Source organism: Littorina saxatilis, linkage group LG1, assembly GCF_037325665.1.
Source record: "Littorina saxatilis isolate snail1 linkage group LG1, US_GU_Lsax_2.0, whole genome shotgun sequence".
In the NCBI taxonomy this organism is placed as follows: Eukaryota; Metazoa; Mollusca; class Gastropoda; order Littorinimorpha; family Littorinidae; genus Littorina; species Littorina saxatilis.
This window is the reverse complement of record NC_090245.1, coordinates 98,817,254-98,843,649: the sequence shown is the minus strand read 5'-3', so window position 1 is coordinate 98,843,649 and position 26,396 is coordinate 98,817,254. Positions and strand designations below refer to the sequence as shown.

The following is a 26,396-nucleotide window of genomic DNA, read 5'->3' as shown; positions in this document are numbered from 1 at the left end:
AAAACGTGGACGCGGACACTCATTTTCGGTCCCAACAGCAGGTCATACCTCCAATGTACGGACAGACCATCGTCAAATTTTCACCACAACAAAATCGATAACAGAGCAGTCCGGCTCTTGGTACGAAGATCACAGCCGCAATGGCGTGATGACAGTCACTGATAACTTGAGTGCACATGTACCCATCAGGAGGTGGGGTAGTTTTGGTCAGGAGTGAAGAGTACATGCGAAGATGCCAACATGAAACTGCACTGAGCTCTTTATTCTTGTCTGTTGGACGTAAACAACAGAAACCACAGTCGATGAAGGTCCTGAGCGAAAGTGAGTGAAAAACCGGCCACAGTTCTCAGCATCGTGTGTCTGTGTGTAACCTCTTTCTTTGACAAGATACTCTTGTTTCCCCTCAGCCTTGACCAGTGAGTCGGTTGCCTAATCTATGAACCCTTCAGTTGTCTTGCCTTGTCAAAAGTTACGACACACGGAAAGCGTCAGAAACGCACAGAAAACGCACAGAAAGCGTCAGGCGGTATTTCCGTTTTTATAAAAGCGGATCTTAGACAGCATGTTAAACTCTTACCACAGAGTAATAGTGATATTGTATGGGTTAGAATCCCAACGATGGACAAACACGGTCAGGATACTTTTATATGTGGGTGTTACATACCACCAGAACACTCATCATATGGGAAAGACCACTCAATCAAAATATGGGACTGTCTTGAGCGTGACGTAGAAATATTTTCAACCAAAGGCAACGTAATTGTGTGTGGCGATATGAACGCGAGGACAGGCAGTACAGTGGATTACATAACCGTGGACTCTGTGCGATACGACAATGCCGCGGGTGACGAATTCAATGAACACCTACTTAATGAGCCGATGGATATACACCAAAGGTGCTCAATGGACAACACCACGCACAAAATTGGCCGTCGATTAATTGACCTGTGTATCGACAACAACCTTGTTATTCTGAATGGAAGAACACTAGGTGATCTAGATGGGCGTTTTACCAGCCACCAACCTAACGGCAGCAGTGTGGTTGATTATTTCATATGTACACATGTGTTATATAGCGGTGTAGTAAACATGACAGTGGAAGCGCTAAATGAATACTCAGATCACTGTCCTATACGTCTGACGATACACATACCAGCACTATGGAAAAGAAAAGAGGAAAGGAGCTCGTCTAATAATTACGCTACAGCCCCAGAGCCAAATAATCAAGACAAAACGAGTTTCGTCTGGGACGAACACTCAGCCGAAAGCTTACAATGCGCACTCAAAACACAAGCGTTTACTATGCTGCTAAGAGACATTGACAATAAGATAGACGGACTACAAGACAATACCATGACAAACACCTTAGATGAAATAGTAGACGAATTTACGGACATAATGACAAAAGCATCAAAACTCTCCCTGAAATGCAGACTATCTAGAAAAAAAAGAAACAAAAAGCGGAGTAAGAAATGGTTCGATCAGGAATGCTACGTACAGAGACGGGAACTTAAGTCACTAAGAAACGCATTTAATCGCCACCCCTATAACCGCTCTCTGCGAGATAAACTCTTCAGTCTGTCACGCACGTACAATAAAGCTTTGAAAAGGAAAAAGCAACTGTATAAAAACAAACTCATCGCTACTCTGAACGATGCATACACAAATGACCCGACAAGCGTATGGAAAACACTTAAACTACTAAAAGACTCTGAGAACCCAAACGACCGGAATAGAAGCAACATCAGCTCATGCAAATGGATAAACCACTTACAAAACCTGATAGGCACTGATGTCGAAGTAGAGCAAACTACGAAAGATAACGTACGGGCAGAGCTCAATAACATTGATATCAACGCACAATCCGCACAACTCGATCTGCCTATCACAATGGAAGAAATCGCGAAAGCAGCTTCCAACTTGAAGTCGAAAAAAGCACCAGGTGTAGATGGAATTACAAATGAAATAATCAAGGCAAGCCTGCCTGCTACACAAATAACAATTAAAAAACTGTTTCAGGCAGCTCTGCACATAGGCTCGTGCCCCAAAGCATGGGCGACGGGTATAAACATTCCAATCTATAAGAGTGGTGACCCTATGAATCCTGGTAATTATCGTGGGATAACACTAAATAATAACCTAGGGAAATTTTTCTCGCAGATCATTAACAATAGACTAAATGGATTCCTGGAATCTAATCATCTATATGCGAGGGAACAGGCCGGATTTAGAAAGAAGTCGAGAACGACGGACCAAATATTTATCCTAAAAAAGATCGTCGACGGAATAATTACAAACAGAAAAGACAGGTTGTATGCATGCTTCGTGGACTTCCAAAAGGCCTTCGACAACGTATGGCACGAAGCTCTCCTCCTCAAACTTAACAGGATAGGAGTTATGGGGAATTGTTTCAACGTTATAAGAGATATGTACAGCAAATCTACTATCTGCACTAAGACCGCACTCGGACACTCACATGACATATCCGTCCGGAAAGGTGTACATCAAGGCAATACTCTAAGCCCCACACTCTTCAACATATTCATCAACGATCTCCCAGATTATTGTCACAAACTCTGCCCAAGTCCAGCCATGAATTATTTGTAATTCGTGCATGAGCTGGGTTTCGTGCGGTTTTGGCTCAGATGGGTGCCTATACAGAGACTCAGTGTGTGTCCGTGGCTATGGACAGCCAATCGCGGGAGTGTATTCACGCACGTGGGGTTGCGTGATGCGTGAACGAGTCACAGGCTCGAAGGTCACTGCTGTGTAAAACTGTGAAGAGAACGGATGGTTGATGTGAATGCTCTATCCGGCCGACCGGCGTGTTGATGTTTTATTCGACCCCGGAGACAAGTTGTGTTCCAGCTGTCTTGGTGTGGCTTCAAGGGTTCTACGGGTGGTCAGTCCTCGAACGGCAAGGTGTGTTGAAATTCTGTAGTTTTTCTCTCCTTCCGTGCTCAGGGTCAAAATTTGTTGGTTCGGTAGTGTGTGTGTATGAGAGAGTTTTAGTTTTTTAGTTTCCTGGGTTGGTGTCATTTTATGTGTAGGGTGTCGGGGGTAGAAAGGGGAGAGGGAAAATGGGAAACAAGGGAAAGGGGGTGGACAGTTTTTCAGTGTGCAAGAAGTAGGAAGGACGAGAGAGGGAATCTAAATTTGAAGATAAATGGAGTCCCCTTGGCACAAAGGACCTGTGCTGAAATGGCTCAAGCACAAGAAGTGGGGAGAGCGAGTAGGCTGGTGGAGAGAAGAAAAGAGGTGTCAGCAGTTGCTGCGAGTGAACTCATGTGTGGGAAGGATTTATTTTTATGGAGGGTGTATTTAAGGTAGAGAGCGTTAATTCCAGAGAATAGTCGTGTAGTAGTTGTTAGTGCGGAAATTTGGAGACGAGGTACGGGAGGTTTTAAACGGGAGTTCACTGTCAAGACAGAAGACGGGGGGTTGGTTGTAAATATGTGACGTCATCACGGTTAGAGAAAGAGGGAAGAACGAGGTGCCACTATGTAATATGACTTAAATTCATAAGGGGTAAGAGAAGTGGCGTTGTTTGTGAAGGGGCTGCTTGTAAATGGTTGGGTCAAATAATGAACTAGGAATTGTTGATTATGGGGGCAGCCATGTTGTATTGACTTTGTGAAATGGGAGTTGTAAATACTTTGTACATTTATATTGATGATGGTGTCTTTACAATTGTATAAAAGTAAAGACTATAATTAGGTATTTAAGGGAGTGAAAATTGTAAGAATTATTACATAATTGGTCATGTTGGGACTCTGGTATTTTGATAATGATGTTGTGGTTAAAGTTAAATGGTAACTTTGACGAGATGGCCAGGGTGGTTAATTAAGTAGTTAATTATGGTAATTAATGAGTAATTAAGTATTGTTGGAGGAACAAGTAGTTATACTTGGCTTTGTTCCTACAACAGCGTTCAAGCATAGAAGCGTGGCTGTGGGCGAGTCCAAGCCAGGAGAGACGAACGACACAGGGAACAGCATGAGTTTCCGGGTGCAAGAAGCTTCCGGCTCTATACCCGGGAGGAAGGCGTGTTGTTGGTGGAGTGTTTGACCACCGGTGTGTCGCAAGTGTGAGCTGTGGAGGTGAGGTGGCCCACCGTCAGTGGGTAAAGTGGTGGAAGGTGCTGGCATGCTATTGCCACGAGCAATCTGTGCACAAGAATATATTATGGCATCTGTGTGCCTCGAGTTATGCAGCTGTGGCTTCACTAAGCATTGTGACCTATAAGTGAATTTAAACATATTAAAGACATAAAGATTGTGCAAGTGTTAGAAGAAACCAGGTAGAAATTGATTATTAATTAAATATTAGGTTAGAAATTGGGTACCAGGCCTGGTTATTACATTTCAACGGGACTAATCTGGAGTGTCTTTGTTTTTTTCTTTGAGCAACGTTGATTTTGTGGATCGGCGAGATGTGAACTGGACTTGGTTGTGAAACGTCATGATCATTACGCACGAAGAGAAAAGTATGTAGTGATATGGTAATTTGTTGTTATGAAGTAAGGTTGTTACGTGGTGAATTAATGTGAATGTGTTATTGATGAATTAATGTTCGTACCATTTATTGTGTTGAAATAAGTGGAAGATTCAACGGGACTAATCTGGAGTGTCTTTATTTTTTATGTTTTGTTTTGAGCGACGTTGATTTTTGTGGATCGGCGAGATGTGAACTGGACTTGGTTGTGAGACGTCATGATCATTACGCGTGAAGAGAAAGTTATGTAGTGATATTGTAATTTGTTGCTATGAAGTAAGGTTGTTACATTGTGGATTAATTTGAGTGTGTTAGTGATGACTTAATGGTCGTACCATTTATTGTGTTGAAATAAGTGGAAGATAATTGAGAGTCTTGTTATTTAAAGTTAAGTTAATTAGTATTATTGGTGGCTGGGCCTACTGGTTTCATGTGTAGCTGCGTTTGGCGTTGATCGTATGCATCAAGGTTGAAGGCAGTGTAGCAATAAACGTAGGTAGTCCCTATCACGAGGTATTAGTGTAAATGTAAGTGAGAAATAATAGTTAGTTAATAAATAACGGGGTTAATTGATTACTGTAGGTGAAGATAAGCGGATTTTGAGTTGAGATAGATTTATAAAGAGACTTCTTGATTTTTCGGGATCAGGGAATTAAGGTGATAGGTGGTAATATTTAGGGATATTTACAGTTCTTTTAGTATCAAGTTATAAATTCTCATAGCCAGTTTGTTTTGTTAAACTTTAAGATAATTCTTCCTTCTTCATCTATCTTTGATTTTGAGCGATTGTGATTGGATGTGAATGTGAATGCGAGGTGGTCGTGTGTGTAAATAATAAACTTTGGTTTGAATGTTGCCTGGTTGTGGAGTCAGTGATTAGAGTAAGAGTGGTTGACTGTGTCTGAGTGTTTTGTACGTTAAAAGGTATTCCTATACCTCTCCCAAAACTTAGGGGAGTTACAATGGTGGCAGCGGTGGGATAGGAGTTTCATTTCGGGGATTAGGAAGGGTTTAGATAGCATCGGGAAGTAAGGGCCGTGACTCGTGTGAATCAGTTGTGAAAGGGTATGAATGAGGACTAGCGTGGGCGGTTGGCGGGCGACTTAAAGGCTTTAAGCCTGGGTGGCTATTTTGACCCGGTAGAGGAAGGAGAGAGAACGAGTGAGTTTGCGCACACCTGGGGTCCGAACTGATCACTCGGATCTCACTCTACCAAGGTTGTCAGCTAGCTGTTTGGGTAAGTTCTATTGTGGTTGTGCTTTGTATTATTCTGTCCGTGTTTGTTGTGGGCGATCAATTTTGGAATTGGGGTCAAGGTGAGGTTGGTTTGTCAAGGAGATGTCGAATTTAGATCGGGATGAGCGTCAGTTGAGGCGGGCGGCTAGGATGGAGGAGAAGGTTCCAGCGACGTCTGCGTATGCATCCCTGGTGGTGACCCCTCCTCGGTTTACTGTACCAAGTGGCGGTGCGACGTTGTTGGCTACGGGTGGTACGCCGGGTGCGATTTCTACGCCGAGGACGGAGAGGTCTTTGGTGACGCCAGGATTGTTGGGGCAGAGGTCTGTTGGGGCGCAGCGTTTGGCGATGGGGTACGGTGATGGCCAAGCTATAAGGGGAGTGTCGCCGATCATGGCCCAAGGTTCTAATGGAGTTGACGATGAGTCGGTAGACATGGAGTTAGCACGGTTCCGTAGTCAGGGTGAAAGCTTGGGTTTGCAAGGGGCGACGTTGGCCCAGTTTGTGATGGCCCAAGTGCGCAGGGAGGCGGCTATAGTCGAGGAGAGAGTGGTGCAGGCGAAGTTGCGGAAGGAAGAGCGGCGACAACGCAAAGAGGAACGAGAACTTCAGGAGAAGAAAGAAGAAGCCCGACGTAAAGAGGAACGAGAACTTCAGGAGAAGAAAGAAGAAGCCCGACGCAAGGAAGAAGAAGCCCGACGTAAAGAGGAACGAGAACTTCAGGAGAAGAAAGAAGAAGCCCGACGCAAGGAAGAAGAAGCCCGACGTAAAGAGGAACGAGAATTTCAGGAGAAGAAAGAAGAAGCCCGACGCAAGGAAGAAGCGGCCCAAAGGAGAGAGGAACGGGAGTTCCAAGAAAGGAAAGAAGAAGCCCGACGTAAAGAGGAACGAGAACTCCAAGAAAGGAAAGAAGAAGCACGACGCCAGGAGGAAGAAGCCCGGCGCAGAAATGAGGAAGAGCGACGCCAGGAGGAGCGGCGCATACGGGAAGAGGAACTGCAAGCAAGTGAGGCGAGGTGGAAAGAGGAGTTAGCTCTGCGCACAGGGGGAACTGAGAGAGACCCGAGTTTCGACAAATACCGGGTAAAGATGTCCTTCTGTGATGATTCTGTCAACATTGACGACTACCTCCTCCACTTCGAGCGAACAGCGACTACGCACAGGTGGAGCAGGGCGACATGGGCAGGTCGATTAGCAGACCAATTGAAGGGTCGCGCAGAGAGAGCATACCTACGGATGACTCCCGAGGATGCCAGCGATTATAATATGCTCAAGGTTGCGCTGTTAGAAGAGTTCCATCATACTCCAGAACACTACCGTCGGGAATTCAGAAACATCACAAAGCAAGGGGACGAGAACTTTGTACAGTTTAGTCGTCGGCTGCAGACCATGTTGGATCAATGGATCGCGATGTCACAATGTGCGGGAGACTATGACCGGCTGTATGACCTGATCCTGAGAGAACAGTTGATGTCAAATTTCCGGGGTGAGCTGTTCCAGTACGTCAGCGATAAAAAGCCAGATACAGCCAAGGAAGCGGCGATGTTAGCGTTCACTCACTTGGAATCAAAACGGGACGCCAGATTGTTCAACGCAAAACGTAACATCGGGGGCCAAATGGACGATGAGGAAAAGAAAAAGGAGAAGACTACAAGCAACGGGGGTACCAAGACCGGAGTGGAATCGGGGAAACAGGCAGAACAGTCAGAGGGCCAAGTGAGGCCAGTAGAGGGCAGCAGGAACAAAAAGACGAACTGGAATCGAGAATACAACAGTCGAGTGATATGTCACCGGTGCAATAAGACGGGACACATTGCCAGGGAGTGTACTGCGAACGCCTGCATGACGACCGAGCAAGATGACCAGACGAAATCTTCCGAGCCGTCAGAGCCGTTGTGCAAAGACTGCGAGAAAATTCCATTTCGGCCGATGGGAAGGTGCAAAGTCAACGGGAGAGACGCAATCAGTCTACGTGATTCAGGGGCAGACAAGACCATGGTAAAGGCTGCATTTGTTAGGCCTGAAGATTACACCAACGGGACAGTGCACGTAGAGTTTGCCGACTTAGACTGCACAAAGACGTACCCCTTAGCATGGGTTGACGTAGAATCGCCGTACATCTGTGAGAGGATTCTTGCCATTGTGAACGACAACATCAGGCCTGACATTTTCCTGGGAAACCTGGCCCAGCTTACGAGCGGAGACTGGGTGGAAATATCGATGTATCCCAGACGGGCGTTGTGTGCAGCAGTGACAACCAGAGCACAGGCTGAAGCAGGGGCACGGCCGGTGAAACCGGTGGTGGTGGTGCAGATTGAAGGGCTGCAAGTGACTCCGGATCAGCTGAAAGTCTTGCAACAGGAAGATGAAACACTAGTGCGCGCAAAACGACTGGCGAAGGAAGGGAAACAGATACAAGCAGGAAAAGGCATGGTGGAGTTCAAGATGTCTCGTGGGATACTAAAGAGGGTTTATCGGGAGAAGAAATTGGAGTGTTCACAAATATGCGTTCCCAGATCCTTGAGGAAAGGACTACTCAAGTTCGCCCACGACACACCCATGGCAGGACATCTGGGAACCAAGAAGACCCGCGAACGTCTATGGGCAGATTTTTATTGGCCAGGCCTGTGCGAAGACGTGCGACGATACTGTCAGTCCTGCGACCGATGCCAAAAGGTCACGCCGAAGGGACGAGTTGCCAAAGTGCCGCTTGGGCAAATGCCTCTGCCAAATGCTCCATTTGAGAAGGTGGCGGTGGATTTGGTGGGGCCGATCAAGCCGGCAGCTGACAGTGGGGCGAGATTCATCCTGGTGATGGTGGACTATGCGACGCGCTACCCCGAGGCTGTGGCACTTAAGTCCATCGAGGCAGAGAAGGTGGCTGAAGCGCTGTGGACAATGTGGACGAGGTTGGGGATACCCAAGGAGGTCCTGTCGGACCAGGGTGGACAGTTCACCGGGGCCGTCATGCGAGAAGTTCACCGGTTGCTCGCCGTCAAGGGACGAACCACTACGCCGTACCATGCGCAATGCAACGGCTTGGTTGAAAGGTTTAATGGCACATTGAAAGCCATGATCAAGAAATTGTGTGTGGAGGACCCTAAGACATGGGATCGGTTTATCCCAGGTGTCTTGTTCGCATACAGGGAGGTTCCGCAGGAAAGTACTGGGTTCTCCCCATTTGAGTTGCTGTACGGCCGTACGGTGAGGGGACCCATGGCCATCTTGAGGGATCTCTGGACAAAAGAAGGAGAAGATGGGAAGGAAGCGCAGACTGCGTCCGAGTACGTGTTGAATCTCCGGGACCGAATAGAAGAAACATGCAAAATTGCTAGGGAACATCTGTGTGAAGAAGCAGTGCGCCAGAAGAAGCACTACGACCGCGGGGCCAAACGCCGAACCTTCGAGGCTGGAGATCGCGCTCTTCTACTCCTGCCTCTCAAGAAAAACAAGTTGGAGATGGCTTGGCGAGGACCCTACGTCGTGGAGGAAAGAGTGGGCGAGTGTGACTACCGCATCAGGATAGGGCCCAAGCAGAAATTGTTCCACGCCAACATGCTGAAGAAGTATGTGGAGCGGCCTGCAGCGATAGCAACGGTGTGTGTGGTGGATGAAGGGGAGGAGTGGGAAACAGTGCAATCATCTCACGAAGACATTCCGTTGATACCACTGACGTCAGAAGAAACGATCGAAGATGTGCACTTGGATCCAGAGACGCCAGAACTGCATATAGGGATCAAGGAAATCCTCAAGGACAACAAGGATGTCATCACTGATCTGCCACGGAGGACTTCGCTGGCAGAGTGTAGCATGCGGTTGGCGCATGACGAACCAGTTAGGGTCCGTCAGTTCCCCTTGCCATTCACGACGCGGGACATTATCGCCAAAGAAGTCGACGCGATGTTGAAGATGGGGGTCATTGAACCGTCGGTGTCCCCATACAGCTCTCCAATCGTGATCGTGGAGAAGAAAGACGGAAAAAAGAGGTTCTGCTCCGACTACCGCCGTTTGAACAAGATAGTGGAGTTTGACGCCGAACCTATGCCAAACATGGAGGCCATGTTCGCCAAGCTCAGCAAGGCGAAATATCTATCCAAGATAGATCTGGCAAAGGGATACTGGCAGATCCCTATGGCGGCAGAAGACAAGCCCAAGACCGCATTCACAACACCGCAGGGGTGTTACCAGTGGACGGTGATGCCGTTTGGGTTGAAGACGTCAGGAGCCATCTTTTCAAGGATGATGAGGAGTCTGTTGAGCCCTCTCGACATGATCGAGATCGACAATTTCATTGACGACATATTGGTGGCAACTGAAACCGTGGAGCGTCATTTGGAGTGTCTCAGAGCTTTATTCCAGCGGCTGCAGGAAGCATCGTTGTCAGCTCGACCATCCAAGTGTTACTTGGGGTTTAAACGCCTGGAGTACCTGGGACACATGGTGGGAAATGGAATGATTCAACCCGAGGAAGGGAAGATGGACAAGATAGCGAAGATGCCCAGGCCAACAACAAAGCGGCAGATCCGATCCTTCCTAGGACTAGCCGGATTCTACCGTCGATTTGTGCCGGGTTTTGCTGACATTGCACTTCCGCTGACAGACGCAACCAAGAAGTCACAGCCCAACAAGGTCATATGGACGAAGCCTATGCAGGTGGCCCTTGATACGCTGAAAGTGAAGTTATCCACAGAGCCGGTGTGCAAGCTGCCGGATTTCTCCGTGCCTTTCACTCTTCGCACAGATGCATCCGGTGTTGGGTTGGGGGCGATGCTACTCCAAGACCAGGGGAACGGGATGCAGATGGTGGCCTGTGCGAGCAAAAAGTTGCTGCCAGCAGAGCGTAACTACAGTACCATCGAGCGCGAGTGCTTGGCGGTGGTGTGGGGGGTGCGGAAGTTTGGCCCGTACCTCTACGGAAAACCTTTCTGCATTCAGTCCGACCACAAACCCTTAGAGTACCTGGAGGGGTTGAAGGCGACTAACAAGAGGTTGATGCGGTGGGCGTTGGCTCTGCAACCCTACATGTATACCATCCAGGCGATTCCTGGAAGAGACAACGTGGGGGCCGACTTGCTCAGTCGCTCGGAAGAGTAACCAGATGTGGGAAGCATTGAACCATCAAAATGGACTGATTTTGGTGGGCTGGATCATTTTTTGCAAGTCCATGGATGTCAGTAGAGTTGGGTAGTGTTTTAGTTCAGTGGGAGTTGTGGTTGGATTACACGTTTTAGGATTCCTGGCATTGGTCAGAGGTGTGTGATTTTTGGTTCAATACAGGGTGTTTTGTACTTGGGTGGGGGGTTTGTCACAAACTCTGCCCAAGTCCAGCCATGAATTATTTGTAATTCGTGCATGAGCTGGGTTTCGTGCGGTTTTGGCTCAGATGGGTGCCTATACAGAGACTCAGTGTGTGTCCGTGGCTATGGACAGCCAATCGCGGGAGTGTATTCACGCACGTGGGGTTGCGTGATGCGTGAACGAGTCACAGGCTCGAAGGTCACTGCTGTGTAAAACTGTGAAGAGAACGGATGGTTGATGTGAATGCTCTATCCGGCCGACCGGCGTGTTGATGTTTTATTCGACCCCGGAGACAAGTTGTGTTCCAGCTGTCTTGGTGTGGCTTCAAGGGTTCTACGGGTGGTCAGTCCTCGAACGGCAAGGTGTGTTGAAATTCTGTAGTTTTTCTCTCCTTCCGTGCTCAGGGTCAAAATTTGTTGGTTCGGTAGTGTGTGTGTATGAGAGAGTTTTAGTTTTTTAGTTTCCTGGGTTGGTGTCATTTTATGTGTAGGGTGTCGGGGGTAGAAAGGGGAGAGGGAAAATGGGAAACAAGGGAAAGGGGGTGGACAGTTTTTCAGTGTGCAAGAAGTAGGAAGGACGAGAGAGGGAATCTAAATTTGAAGATAAATGGAGTCCCCTTGGCACAAAGGACCTGTGCTGAAATGGCTCAAGCACAAGAAGTGGGGAGAGCGAGTAGGCTGGTGGAGAGAAGAAAAGAGGTGTCAGCAGTTGCTGCGAGTGAACTCATGTGTGGGAAGGATTTATTTTTATGGAGGGTGTATTTAAGGTAGAGAGCGTTAATTCCAGAGAATAGTCGTGTAGTAGTTGTTAGTGCGGAAATTTGGAGACGAGGTACGGGAGGTTTTAAACGGGAGTTCACTGTCAAGACAGAAGACGGGGGGTTGGTTGTAAATATGTGACGTCATCACGGTTAGAGAAAGAGGGAAGAACGAGGTGCCACTATGTAATATGACTTAAATTCATAAGGGGTAAGAGAAGTGGCGTTGTTTGTGAAGGGGCTGCTTGTAAATGGTTGGGTCAAATAATGAACTAGGAATTGTTGATTATGGGGGCAGCCATGTTGTATTGACTTTGTGAAATGGGAGTTGTAAATACTTTGTACATTTATATTGATGATGGTGTCTTTACAATTGTATAAAAGTAAAGACTATAATTAGGTATTTAAGGGAGTGAAAATTGTAAGAATTATTACATAATTGGTCATGTTGGGACTCTGGTATTTTGATAATGATGTTGTGGTTAAAGTTAAATGGTAACTTTGACGAGATGGCCAGGGTGGTTAATTAAGTAGTTAATTATGGTAATTAATGAGTAATTAAGTATTGTTGGAGGAACAAGTAGTTATACTTGGCTTTGTTCCTACAACAGCGTTCAAGCATAGAAGCGTGGCTGTGGGCGAGTCCAAGCCAGGAGAGACGAACGACACAGGGAACAGCATGAGTTTCCGGGTGCAAGAAGCTTCCGGCTCTATACCCGGGAGGAAGGCGTGTTGTTGGTGGAGTGTTTGACCACCGGTGTGTCGCAAGTGTGAGCTGTGGAGGTGAGGTGGCCCACCGTCAGTGGGTAAAGTGGTGGAAGGTGCTGGCATGCTATTGCCACGAGCAATCTGTGCACAAGAATATATTATGGCATCTGTGTGCCTCGAGTTATGCAGCTGTGGCTTCACTAAGCATTGTGACCTATAAGTGAATTTAAACATATTAAAGACATAAAGATTGTGCAAGTGTTAGAAGAAACCAGGTAGAAATTGATTATTAATTAAATATTAGGTTAGAAATTGGGTACCAGGCCTGGTTATTACATTTCAACGGGACTAATCTGGAGTGTCTTTGTTTTTTTCTTTGAGCAACGTTGATTTTGTGGATCGGCGAGATGTGAACTGGACTTGGTTGTGAAACGTCATGATCATTACGCACGAAGAGAAAAGTATGTAGTGATATGGTAATTTGTTGTTATGAAGTAAGGTTGTTACGTGGTGAATTAATGTGAATGTGTTATTGATGAATTAATGTTCGTACCATTTATTGTGTTGAAATAAGTGGAAGATTCAACGGGACTAATCTGGAGTGTCTTTATTTTTTATGTTTTGTTTTGAGCGACGTTGATTTTTGTGGATCGGCGAGATGTGAACTGGACTTGGTTGTGAGACGTCATGATCATTACGCGTGAAGAGAAAGTTATGTAGTGATATTGTAATTTGTTGCTATGAAGTAAGGTTGTTACATTGTGGATTAATTTGAGTGTGTTAGTGATGACTTAATGGTCGTACCATTTATTGTGTTGAAATAAGTGGAAGATAATTGAGAGTCTTGTTATTTAAAGTTAAGTTAATTAGTATTATTGGTGGCTGGGCCTACTGGTTTCATGTGTAGCTGCGTTTGGCGTTGATCGTATGCATCAAGGTTGAAGGCAGTGTAGCAATAAACGTAGGTAGTCCCTATCACGAGGTATTAGTGTAAATGTAAGTGAGAAATAATAGTTAGTTAATAAATAACGGGGTTAATTGATTACTGTAGGTGAAGATAAGCGGATTTTGAGTTGAGATAGATTTATAAAGAGACTTCTTGATTTTTCGGGATCAGGGAATTAAGGTGATAGGTGGTAATATTTAGGGATATTTACAGTTCTTTTAGTATCAAGTTATAAATTCTCATAGCCAGTTTGTTTTGTTAAACTTTAAGATAATTCTTCCTTCTTCATCTATCTTTGATTTTGAGCGATTGTGATTGGATGTGAATGTGAATGCGAGGTGGTCGTGTGTGTAAATAATAAACTTTGGTTTGAATGTTGCCTGGTTGTGGAGTCAGTGATTAGAGTAAGAGTGGTTGACTGTGTCTGAGTGTTTTGTACGTTAAAAGGTATTCCTATACCTCTCCCAAAACTTAGGGGAGTTACAATTATCTGCGTGGGAATGACTCACCAAGTCTGAACAGTGCCCAAAATACAGAAATCCCATGCCTACTTTACGCCGATGATTTGGTAATTCTGTCCACATCCAAAAGAGGACTACAAAATAAGTTGAACCGACTGAATGACTACAGCAGTGAATGGGGCATTAAAATAAACAAAGAAAAAACGAAAGTGATAATATTTACCCGCACAGACCCAAAAGTACCAATACTATTTAACTGTGGCACACATATGATTGAAAGTGTAGACCAATATAAATATTTAGGGGTCATCTTCCATAAAAGCGGTAAATTCTTACAAACCCAGGAACATTTAGCCAAGCAAGCAAACAAGGCATCGCATGCCCTGAGACGACTAATTAGAGGAAGAGAGATGAAAGTAACTACAATGATGCAACTATTTTATACCTTAGTCGCCCCTGTGTCCACTTATGGAGCCGAGGTCTGGTTCCCATCAGCAATCAACATCCAAAACGAACAATCGCTACCCGACATATTCGATAAGTGTCTATCGAATAATCTACCCCATGAACAAGTGCATTTAAAATTCAGTAAACGCCTTCTTGGCGTCCACAGTAAAGCAATGAACTTGCCAACGCTAGCAGAGCTCGGGCAACTCCCTGTGGGTATAAAACTAATTGAACAAACAATAAACTTCTGGACCCACATCGTTGAGTCAGAAGAAAATTCATATTTACGACAGGCTTACGCTGACATGATCGACAGACCACAAGACAGCTCACCGCAATGGATACATTTCATTCGAGCAATCATAGGTAACCTCGGACTGGACCATAACTGGATACTTCAGTCAGCAGTCCAAAAGAATGCGCTGATGAAAACTCTACGACGAGGACTAGAATACGAATACGTACGATTTTGGCAAGGAAAGAAGACTGAGGGCTCAAAACTACAATACTACAACACAATTACTGACGGCGATTACGACTGTGAAGCATACTTGACATGTGTAACCAACCCCAAACACAGAAAAGCACTGTGTAGATTGCGTATTAGCGCTCACGATTTAAAAATCGAAAGGGGGAGATACACAAACACACCCAGAGAGGATAGAAAGTGCACCGTGTGTGGCGTAATTGAAGACGAGCTCCATTTCCTGGATAGTTGTACAAGATTTCATGATCTACGCTTGCAGCTTATGGAACATGCACGTGTTAATGCTCAAAATCCGAGTCAGCTGATGACGATGCAAGACGTATCGATACAGCAACAACTTGCTGAATTTGTATACAACTGCATGATTATACGCAATAATGACATAACTACAGATACATAACAATGTTGTAATCACTGCTCCATGGACGATATTTCTTCTTGTCTTTACAAATATCCACTTCGTGTCTGATAAACCCTTTACTGTGTTTTTATGACAATTAAATGAGTTCTGAGTTCTGAGTTCTGAGTTCTGAGTTCAGTACAACTGGTTTTGCTCTGAGTGAACAGTGCAGCTGGCCTCAATTAGCTGACACCTCTCTGGCCACAGCCCCCAACAGTACATGGCTGGAGGGAGTGAGAGAGAGGAAGTGGGGGTGGAGGGGGGGGGGGGGGTGGAGGGTTAGCTGGCTAAACTCTGTGGGGTGTCCGGTGTCACTGCATGTCAGCAGGAAGAGCATTGTAGAGAAATAGAGAGGTGTACTCTTCCACAAAATTTCCAAGCATCGGTTGTCACGGCTTGGAGTAGGCATTAGTGAGGGAGAGTGGGAGCTGTGTTATGTACAGTGTATTTATTCCGACTGAAGAGTGAAAAGTCACTGCCATGCCACATGATCGGCATGCAGTCAATAAAGCCAGACAAGAAAAAAATAAATTACATGATTATGACATGCAGCTCTATCTGCTACTATTTATTCAAACTGGTTTTCAAGCTTATTCTTGCAAAGCATCTGCACACGCTCCTCTGTACTGTGTTTGTGTGGCTGCTTTCGTATGTCAGCGCATGGTGAGTGTGTTCACTGCCTTGAGGATTTATTTTATCTCTTCTTTTCAACACTTTTCAAACAAATCTTTTTTACAAAACGTTTACAAAACGAATCTCAAGGGAGATACATTTTAGTTCGTTATATCAGTAATTCGCTGTAGAGTTTTCAACCTAAATGGCCTCAAGACAAGTTTTCCCACTCACCTTCAAATGATCGTCCCATCGATCTTTCCTTGGAGAGTACAATCTCTGCATGTTTTCAACAGCTTCATAATATAATCCATAGAGAGCTCTAGCAAACTAACAGCGGGAGGTGCACGAAAAGCGTCAGTTTTCACGATAAAACTTTGACTCGCTCATTCACGGGACATAACTGCACTCCGGACTGTCCACAGTGTTGAGCAATTTATGATACTTCACTGCCTGAGGAGAGTATTGATTCAAATGAACGCGTGGTTCTATATCGCGTCACTCGGTCACGGATCGGAGAAAACAAAAAAACAGTTCCAGATTTCGAAACCATGTTCGTCAGCCATTGTTTTTAGCAAGACAGACCACATGTGCACGAGCTTCGCTGACGTACATCGCAAAATGTCATGACGTCACCACAACTTTCGGTTTTGGTTCGATCTGTGCACCTCCCGCTGTTAGTTTGTTCAGAGTTCGCTCATCACGCGATGTGCACTTGTGTTTGTGTATTTTTGTGTATTTTTGTCTTTGGAGACAATTATTGACATCAGTTCGTTGTAGCCTTGTGACTTTTAGAGACAAAACGGCTCTGGGGCGATGAAAACGTGTTTGTTAAAAGAGGGGTTCGTTATGCAAATGAGTTCAAAAGGTTCGATGTAGCCGGAAAGTAACAAGTAAGAAATAGAAGGCTGTCTGCCGGGAAATCAATGGCAGTTTGTTAAAAGAGGGATTTCGTTATACAGCAGTCCCTGCAATGTACGGCCCCCGGCGTGAGCGGACACCTGACATGTACGGACACATTTGCTCGGCACGGAGTGTTTTCCTTCTATATTTGCCCCCCCTTAAACGGACACCTGCAAAACGTGGACGCGGACACTCATTTTCGGTCCCAACAGCAGGTCATACCTCCAATGTACGGACAGACCATCGTCAAATTTTCACCACAACAAAATCGATAACAGAGCAGTCCGGCTCTTGGTACGAAGATCACAGCCGCAATGGCGTGATGACAGTCACTGATAACTTGAGTGCACATGTACCCATCAGGAGGGGGGGTAGCTTTGGTCAGGAGTGAAGAGTACATGCGAAGATGCCAACATGAAACTGCACTGAGCTCTTTATTCTTGTCTGTTGGACGTAAACAACAGAAACCACAGTCGATGAAGGTCCTGAGCGAAAGTGAGTGAAAAACCGGCCACAGTTCTCAGCATCGTGTGTCTGTGTGTAACCTCTGTCAATATAACACTTACCTCGACAGTACTATTCTTGCACATTATCTATTATAGGCCGAAAAAATTGGACAAAACGCTGAGTGGGTACAATTATCTCCCATAACCATGCGCCACCGTGGATCCCAAGCACTGTCCGAGTGCTTCCCCCTTACAGGATGTAGGTGGCGCGTCCTCTTTCTTTTTTCGCGCGTGTCAGACCGGCTGTGTTTCTGCTACGCTCCCGGATTATTTTGGACTAAGAGGCTCCTTTTCTGTGTGGACTATCACCTGTTGGATTATTGTGTGTTATTCCACTTCTGGCTTGAGGCTACGTTGTGTTTCCTTCAACTTGTGCCTCCGTTTTTGTGTGGCGGACTCGGCGTGCCTCCCGTCCTACTTCGTGGTGACCGGTCGTCTGCTTCTCGTTTCGCCGCATTCACTTGAGTATTGACCTAAATTTTCTTTGAATTTTGTTAATTCTCGGTCTTTAAGGGTACGTACAGGGCGAGGTAGGATGTCTCGTCCTGTTTTGGGCTCTGGTTCTACGGAACCAGAGTCTGCCGGGGGCAACCCTTCTCCGGGCGCCCAGCGTCATGTTTTACGCACGGAGAAGGGGATCTTTCGGCGCTCCGACTCTCCCTCCCCAAACGCTTTGCGTTTGCGGCGAGGGAGGGCGGAGAAAGCCTGTTTGAGCAAGCTCAATGCGAGCTTGCTCAAACAGGCTGGGCTTGAGCCTGAGACTTCGGGCGGGGCTGCGCCGTCGAAGGTTCGGGGAAGGTCGAGGGGAAAGAAAAAGCTTCTTTCTCCTTCTCCTTCAGTGGAACAGGCTTCCCCCCCTTCGACGCCGTTGTCCGGCCCTCAGTCTCAGGCTTCAGCTCCTCCCGGTTTCAAGCCTGGGGGGAAGGTTTCCTTCTCCCCCCTGGCTCGAATCCGGGGGCAGGTCGATTCCCAACCCTCTTTGGGGGTTGGTGAATCCGATCTAGGGGCTACTGGAGAGACTCAGGTTTTGACAGCCAACGGCCATACCACGTTGAAAACACCGGTTCTCGTCCGACCACCGAAGTTAAGCAACGTCGGGCCCGGTTAGTACTTGGATGGGTGACCGCCTGGGAACACCGGGTGCAGTTGGCATTAAAATCTTCCTTTTCCGGTGCCTCTCCTGTGCCCTCCTCGGTTTCCACCGCTGTGGAAGCCAGGAGGGACACGGGTCCTCCTCTGAACTCCCTCGCTGGGTCGTCTGCTGCTGTTTTGACAGTAGTTTCGGCCTCCTGGGGGGGGAGATCGGAGGAGATGACGGGGTCTCTGAATTCCCTCCCCGCTGGGGTTGGGATGCGAATTGACCCCGTTCAGGGCGGTCCTGTGGGGGCAGGGGTTTCAGGCTTCGTGCCTACGACCACTGCTACTACGGTTCCCTCTGACGTCCGTGTGACTGGTGGCTGTCCCTCTTGAAACGCTCCGGCCGACTAGTTACTGGACGTGGAGGTGTTCGACAGAACGTGGTACTTCTGTCGAATGGTCAGGGCGACGGGAACATTGTTTCTGTTGCTCAGACCGACACCTCCGACCGGACCGTCTTGACCCCACGCCATTCCTTAGCGTCTGGTGTTCGGGTGACGGATGGTCCGGACCAAGGGTCCGGAACGTTCCAGGCTTACGGGTCGGGATCGAACCGGACCCACGGGTCCCGACTGGACTTGACCTCCGGGTTTGGTCCGGACGGGACCCATGGTACGGGACCGTACCGGACCTTAGGGTCCGGTGCGGGACAGTACCTCTGGCCCTTGCCGGACCCCCCGGACCTACGGGTCCGGATGGTACGGTACGGGACCAGTGGTTCGGTCGGGACCGGACCACCCGACCACCTCTGTTGGTCTGGGTGGTCTGGCACCGAACCGGAACACACCGGACCTACGGGTCCGGAGGGTACGGTACCGGACCAGTGGTCCGGTCGGGACCGGACCACTCGACCACCTCTGTTGGTCCGGGTGGTCTGGCACCGAACCGGACCATGCCGGACCTACGGGTCCGGATGGTACGGTATGTCCACGTCCGGACCGAGCCACCCGAACACTTCTGTGGGTACGGATGGTTCGGTACCGAACGGGACCTCCGGATGGTACGGGACCGGACCGAATCTACGGGTTCGGATGGTCCGGTACCGGACCACCCGACCACCTCTGTTGGTCCGGATGGTCTGTCACCGAACCGGACCATACCGGACCACCGGACCTACGGGTCCGGATGGTACGGTAGGTCCACGTCCGGACCGAACACTTCAGTGGGTACGGATGGTTCGGTGCCGTACGGGACCTCCGGATGGTATGGGACCGGACCACAGGACCGGAACACCGGACCACCCTACCGGATCGGTCCGGACCACCCGACCACCTCTGTTGGTCCGGATGGTCTGGCACCGAACCGGACCTACGGGTCCGGATGGTACGGTATGTCCACGTCCGGACCGAGCCACCCGAACACTTCTGTGGGTACGGGTGGTTCGGTGCCGAACGGGACCTCCGGATGGTGCGGGACCGGACCGGACCTACGGGTCCGGATGGTCCGGTGCTGGACCGGTGGTCCGGTCCGGACCGGACCACCCGACCACCTCTGTTGGTCCGGATGGTCTGGCACCGAACCGGACCATACCGGACTTACGGGTCCGGATGGTACGGTGTGTCCACGTCCGGACCGAGCCACCCGAACACTTCTGTGGGTACGGATGGTTCGGTACCGAACGGGACCTCCGGATGGTACGGGACCGGACCGGAACACCGGACCGGACCACCCTACCGGACCGGTCCGGACCACCCGACCACCTCTGTTGGTCCGTATGGTCTGGCACCGAACCGGACCTACGGGTCCGGATGGTACGGTACGTCCACGCCCGGACCGAACCACCCGAACACTTCTGTGCGTACGGATGGTTCGGTGCCGAACAGGACCTCCGGATGGTACCGGACCTACGGGTCCGGACCTACGGGTCCGGATGGTCCGGTGCGGGACCACCCGACCACCTCTGTTGGTCTGGATGGTCTGGCACCGAACCGGACCATACCGGACCACCGGACCTACGGGTCCGGATGGTACGGTATGTCCACGTCCGGACCTAACCACCCGAACACTTCTGTGGGTACGATGGTTCGGTGCTGAACGGGACCTCCGGATGGTACGGCACCGGACCGGACCACCCTACCGGACCGGATCGGCACCCCCGACCGGACCGGACCATTTCTTTTCTGATCAGACCCGATGGGTTCCTGTTCAGTCTATAAATGGCGGGGGTTCGTTGGCTGGGCTGACCCAACAGTCGCAGGGTTGTTGTTTTTCTCCCCCTTCGGCTGCTGGAGACGTTTCGTCTTTGGGGCAGGGGTCTTCTCGGCCTCTTGCTTCTGTGGGCGTTTCTTCACAGCCTGCTTCATCGCTTTCGGCTCTTCCCCCTCAAGCTCCCTACACTCCTGCTTTTGAGGAGTTGTCGGGAAGTGAAGAGGAGAGTGAGTCGGAGGACGATAGGGAGGAGGATCAGGGTCGCCCTGAGGTTAACACTGAACCTCTACCCTTGCCGGTTTCTGATGGAACTTCCGAAGCTATGCTTCGTACTTTCCAACAGTACATGACAGACATCACGCGGCGTCTTGACGTCACGGATGCCTCTCTTAAGCGTCTGTCGTCTAGTGTTGACACACAGGACGTGGACCCGGGGTCTGAGGACGAGAGGCAGGAGGCTCGTCCTCGCACAGCTAGAAGGACGTTTGAACAGTTTCAGGACGTCCTTCCCTGAGACGCCCTCTCGTCCTTTGAGTCCGCTTCGGCCCGGGCGCGGGAGGCTCACGCCGCGTCTGCCGGCGGCTCGTTTTATGAACGATCCGGCCGCCGGCAATTCGCGTTCCACCCTAGTCTAAGTGCCACGGTGGAAGCGGCAGCACATCGCCTGAGGAGTACAGATTCACGTGCAAACGCGACCTATGTTCCTCGGGAGGACGCGGGTTCAGTGCCATGCTTTCCTTCGGGAGGCGCACCTCCACTGTTTCCTCGTGTCCAATCTGTTTCGTCCCTCCCTTTTCCCTTTGACTCTCGAACTCTCCCTTTCCAGACTTCGAGTGTTTAGGGTGGGGCTGACGGTGATGTGTTCGTTGGGGAGGTGCCTTCGGTCAAGAAGGTGGAACTGAGCTCTGCTTCGTTCCACAATCTTGAGGCCACCGTTTCTTCCACAGTCGAGGCCCAATCACAGGCCTTGACATGGATGAGCACGCTGTCCACACTGTTGGACCCTCCCGATCGGGCAGAGTCCGATTCCACTCGGGTCCTTGACACGGTTCGAGTGGATCGGGCTTTGCATGCCGTGCGATCGTGCGTGACGTCTGCGGCAGAATTGGCCATTGGAACACGGGTCCACTTTATTGGCCCTGTTCCGTGATCATTTTCTGCCTACTTCTATAGTGCCTCCGGATATGAGGAAGAGTCTGAGGAACACGTTTCCTCAGCCTTCTTCCCTCTTTCATCCGGACACTGTTCGTTCTGTGGTGGAGTCCACACGCCAGAGGAACACTGATTCTCTGATGGTTGGCCTCGCTGCTTCGGCGACGGCGGCGGGGAGTAAGAGAAGTGCTACAGTCACCTCCAGCTCCCAGCCTCAGAAGAAGAAGAAGAAGCCAGTTTCACTGCCTCCTTCTTCCTCCTCTTAGGCGCCTGTTGCGTTCCCAAGCAAGACGAAGGGTGCTCAGACAGGTAAGGGGAAGCAGCACCACCAGGGGGGGTGGTCGCAAGCCTGCGCCTGCCCGCCAGCAGAATTTTCAGTGAGTCCCGGCCCTACGTTGACGCCCCCTCAAGTTGCCCCTCTTTCGTCCGTCGGTTCCCTTTTTTCGGGCCCGCGGCATGTGGGGCAGACTGGTCTCCAACCAGTTTTTCTTGAGGGTGGTGTGGTCGGGGTTTTCTCTACCGCTGTCGTCACAACCTCCATTGTCCGCTCTACCTTGGACGTTCCCCCCTCCTCGAGAGCCTGCCAGATGGCAGGCTCTTCAGGACGAGGTGAACTCGTTGGTCGAGAAGAAGGCGGTCTACCCCCTTTCTCAGCCTTCTCTGGGGTTCTGCTCCCGCCTGTTCACCGTCCCCAAAAAGGACGGCCGGTTCAGGCCGGTGTTGGACCTCTCCACCTTGAACTTGTACCTTCACAGGTGCAAGTTCAAGATGGAAACCCCTTCGTCGGTCCGGTTGGCCATCCGGCCAAACGATTGGGCCATGTCTGGGACCTCCAGGATGCTTACTTCCACATCCTGGTGGCCCCGGGGTACCGACATCTGCTCCGGTTCGTTTGGGAGGGCACGGTGTTCGAGTTTCGGGCCCTCCCATTCGGCCTGTCCTTGGCCCCTCTGATTTTCAACGGGGACAACAACACCACATGCTTAGCTTACCTTCGCCACCAGGGGGGCACCAATTCTCGGTCCCTCTCCCTGTTGGCGGAGGAGATTCTGCTCTGGTGCCAGACCAATCAGGTCCGGATGTCAGTCCAGTTCGTTCCGGGGAAACTGAACGCCCTGGCCGACATTCTCAGTCGGGGCGATCAGGTTCTCTCCACAGAATGGACCATCGCTCACAACGTTCTACAGCGTCTGTGGGCAAGGTGGGACCGTCCTCTGATCGATCTGTTCGTAACTCGATTCAGCGCTCGGCTTCCCAGGTACGTCAGCCCCTTTCGAGACATGAATGCGTTCCACTTGGACGCATTCACTCTCTTGTGGAGGCTCCTCGATGCTTACGCCTATCCCCCGACATCTCTGATTCCGAGGGTGCTGGCAAAATATCTGCAGGAACGACCAAGACTGATTTTGGTCGCGCCTTACTGGCCAACAGCTCCGTGGTTTCCAGATCTTCGCGGTCTCACCCACGTAGACCCTCTACCTCTGGATCTGGACGGGGGAGGTCTGCTCCAGCCTCGATCATGCCTCCCTCATCCACGTCCAGAGAGTCTGTGCTTGACCGCATGGCTCTTGTGCGCTCCAAACTGCTTGCACTAGGATTGCACAAGAGTTCAGTAGAGTTTTCCTTGAACGCTAAGAGGCGATCAACTAATCAGCTCTACGACTTACGCTGGAGAGCTTGGGCCACCTTCGCCTTGTCCAAGGGGATAAAGCCGCTTTATCCCTCAACACAGGACTTGGCCAACTTCCTGGTGGAAGTGTATCAAAAGAAGAGTCTTTCTTCTAAGACTCTTCTTGGATACAGATCTGCCATCGCTTCCACGATTGCGGCCGCTACTGGTCGCAGAACTGAACACTTGATCAGGTCCTCCCTCATCGCTAATGTCCTTTCGGGTATTAGCAATGCAGCGGTGTCTAAACCTCGGGTTTCATTTCCCAAGGGGGATGTCTTTCTGGTCCTCAAACTCCTGCGTAGCAATGAGTTTGAACCCCTGGCAGGCATCAGTATCAAGTTGCTGATTTTTAAGACTAATTGTTCCTCATCGCTTTAGCCACTTGCCGTAGACTCAGTGGTATTCAAGCTTTGAGTGGCCTGGACTTTGACATTGAGTTCACCACACAGCAGTGGTTGCTAGCATGGTCACGTCAGTCTAAGGTATGTTTCTTGGGTATATTTTCTTTTACGGTAGTACTGTTCGAAAATTGCCTGGGTATCTTAATCCTTGGATTTAAGTGATTTTGATTAAGGAGTTTAATACTCTACATATCACCCTCACACCACTCTGGTATTCTGTGCAAGAATAGTACTGTCGAGGTAAGTGTTATATTGACTGTAAGGCTTCTTTTTAAGCCTACTGTCTATATGATACTTACCGAGACAGTACTATTAGAGTTTCCCTCCCGCCTCCCCTCTTGATATGTTATGGGCTTTTTGAGGGTCTGCAGCTCATAAAGAAAGAGGACGCGCCACCTACATCCTGTAAGGGGGAAGCACTCGGACAGTGCTTGGGATCCACGGTGGCGCATGGTTATGGGAGATAATTGTACCCACTCAGCGTTTTGTCCAATTTTTTCGGCCTATAATAGATAATGTGCAAGAATAGTACTGTCTCGGTAAGTATCATATAGACAGTAGGCTTAAAAAGAAGCCTTACATTCTTTGACAAGATACTCTTGTTTCCCCTCAGCCTTGACCAGTGAGTCGGTTGCCTAATCTATGAACCCTTCAGTTGTCTTGCCTTGTCAAAAGTTACGACACAGTCAACTGGTTTTGCTCTGAGTGAACAGTGCAGCTGGCCTCAATTAGCTGACACCTCTCTGGCCACAGCCCCCAACAGTACATGGCTGGAGGGAGTGAGAGAGAGGAAGTGGGGGTGGAGGGGGGGGGGTGGAGGGTTAGCTGGCTAAACTCTGTGGGGTGTCCGGTGTCACTGCATGTCAGCAGGAAGAGCATTGTAGAGAAATAGAGAGGTGTACTCTTCCACAAAATTTCCAAGCATCAGTTGTCACGGCTTGGGGTAGGCATTAGTGAGGGAGAGTGGGAGCTGTGTTATGTACAGTGTATTTATTCCGACTGAAGAGTGAAAAGTCACTGCCATGCCACATGATCGGCATGCAGTCAATAAAGCCAGACAAGAAAAAAATAAATTACATGATTATGACATGCAGCTCTATCTGCTACTATTTATTCAAACTGGTTTTCAAGCTTATTCTTGCAAAGCATCTGCACACGCTCCTCTGTACTGTGTTTGTGTGGCTGCTTTCGTATGTCAGCGCATGGTGAGTGTGTTCACTGCCTTGAGGATTTATTTTATCTCTTCTTTTCAACACTTTTCAAACAAATCCTTTTTACAAAACGTTTAAAGAACTATTAGGAGTTTATTGTTATTGTTTAGTTGCCACAAGAAGTGATTAGCATAGACTCAATCCTGTTGTTTGTGTGTCTCTGTGCGAGTCGAGTGTATGGCCCGGGGGAGGGGGTGGTGTGGTCACCCCTCCCGTGACCGGACACCTGCAATGTACGGACAGTTTTGCTATGGCCCAAGGGTGTCCGTTCATGAGAGGGACTGCTGTACCCAGGTTCGTTATAGCTGGACTCCACTGTACTTTCTTACTGCCTGTTTCCGTAACAAGCCTTTTTTTAAGGGACTGGGTTGTTGCAGTGCCTAACCCCCAACCTGGAGGACCAGCGGATTGCGGTTTGTCAGACCTCTGCCCTTTTGACTGATATATATATTTTGAATCCAGGCCCAACTGACCTATTGTCCTCTGTGTCTTGGAACAACACTGGCACGTATTAAAGCTAATAGTGGTTGTGGAATGATTAATCATTGTTGTGTCCGTGGCAACAGCTACTGACAGCAGAGAAGGTGAACGCCGTGATGAAGGAAGCAAAGGAGGACCAGGTACAGCAGATACAACTGCTGATGATCCTTACCGATGTTGCCAAGCGTAGCCCGGAGTTCATGGAACCCTTCATCGATGACTTCATGAACCCTGAACTGTGGCAGCCTGTGAGCGTTTTCAGTGCTGTGGGCATCCTGCAGCTTTACGGCTTTGGCTCTGAGGTGGGTGGAACATAAAGTTCTGTAGCTGTTTGACTTTGACACTGAGAAGGGTGGAACATAAAGTTCTGCAGCTGGAAGGCTTTGACACTGAGGTGGGTGGAACATAAAGTTCTGCAGCTGGAAGGCTTTGACACTGAGGTGGGTGGAACATAAAGTTCTGTAGCTGTATTGCTTTGACTCTGAGATGGGTGGAACATAAAGTTCTGCAGCTGGAAGGCTTTGCCTCTGAGAAGGGTGGAACATAAAGTTCTGCAGCTGTGGCTTTGCCTCTGAGAAGGGTGGAACATAAAGCTCTGCAGCTGTATGGCTTTGACTCTGAGATGGGTGGAACATAAAGTTCTGCAGCTGTATGACTTTGACACTGAGGTGGGTGGAACATAAAGTTCTGTAGCTGTATTGCTTTGACTCTGAGATGGGTGGAACATAAAGTTCTGTAGCTGTAAGGCTTTGACTCTGAGGTGGGTGGAACATAAAGTTCTGCAGCTATATGACTTTGACTCTGAGATGGGTGGAACATAAAGTTCTGCAGCTGTAAGGCTTTGACTCTGAGAAGGGTGGAACATAAAGCTCTGCAGCTGTATGGCTTTGACCCTGAGAAGGGTGAAACAGAAAGTTCTGCAGCTGTAAGGCTTTGACTC

General features: G+C 48.9%; 1 protein-coding gene, 1 non-coding gene and 1 pseudogene across 2 annotated transcripts in view; all 3 read left to right on the top strand.

Annotated features, from left to right (window-relative positions):
- The window catches only part of LOC138947258 (uncharacterized), a 188,884-nt gene that overhangs the window by 77,899 nt on the left and 84,589 nt on the right, over positions 1–26,396 (top strand). The gene's annotated exons all lie outside the window — the stretch shown is intronic.
- LOC138947240 (uncharacterized) overlaps positions 1–26,396 on the top strand; it is an 84,383-nt pseudogene that overhangs the window by 42,811 nt on the left and 15,176 nt on the right.
- LOC138951229 (5S ribosomal RNA) lies at positions 18,289–18,407 on the top strand. The gene has a single exon (XR_011451060.1). It is a non-coding gene; the product is annotated as a 5S ribosomal RNA (ribosomal RNA).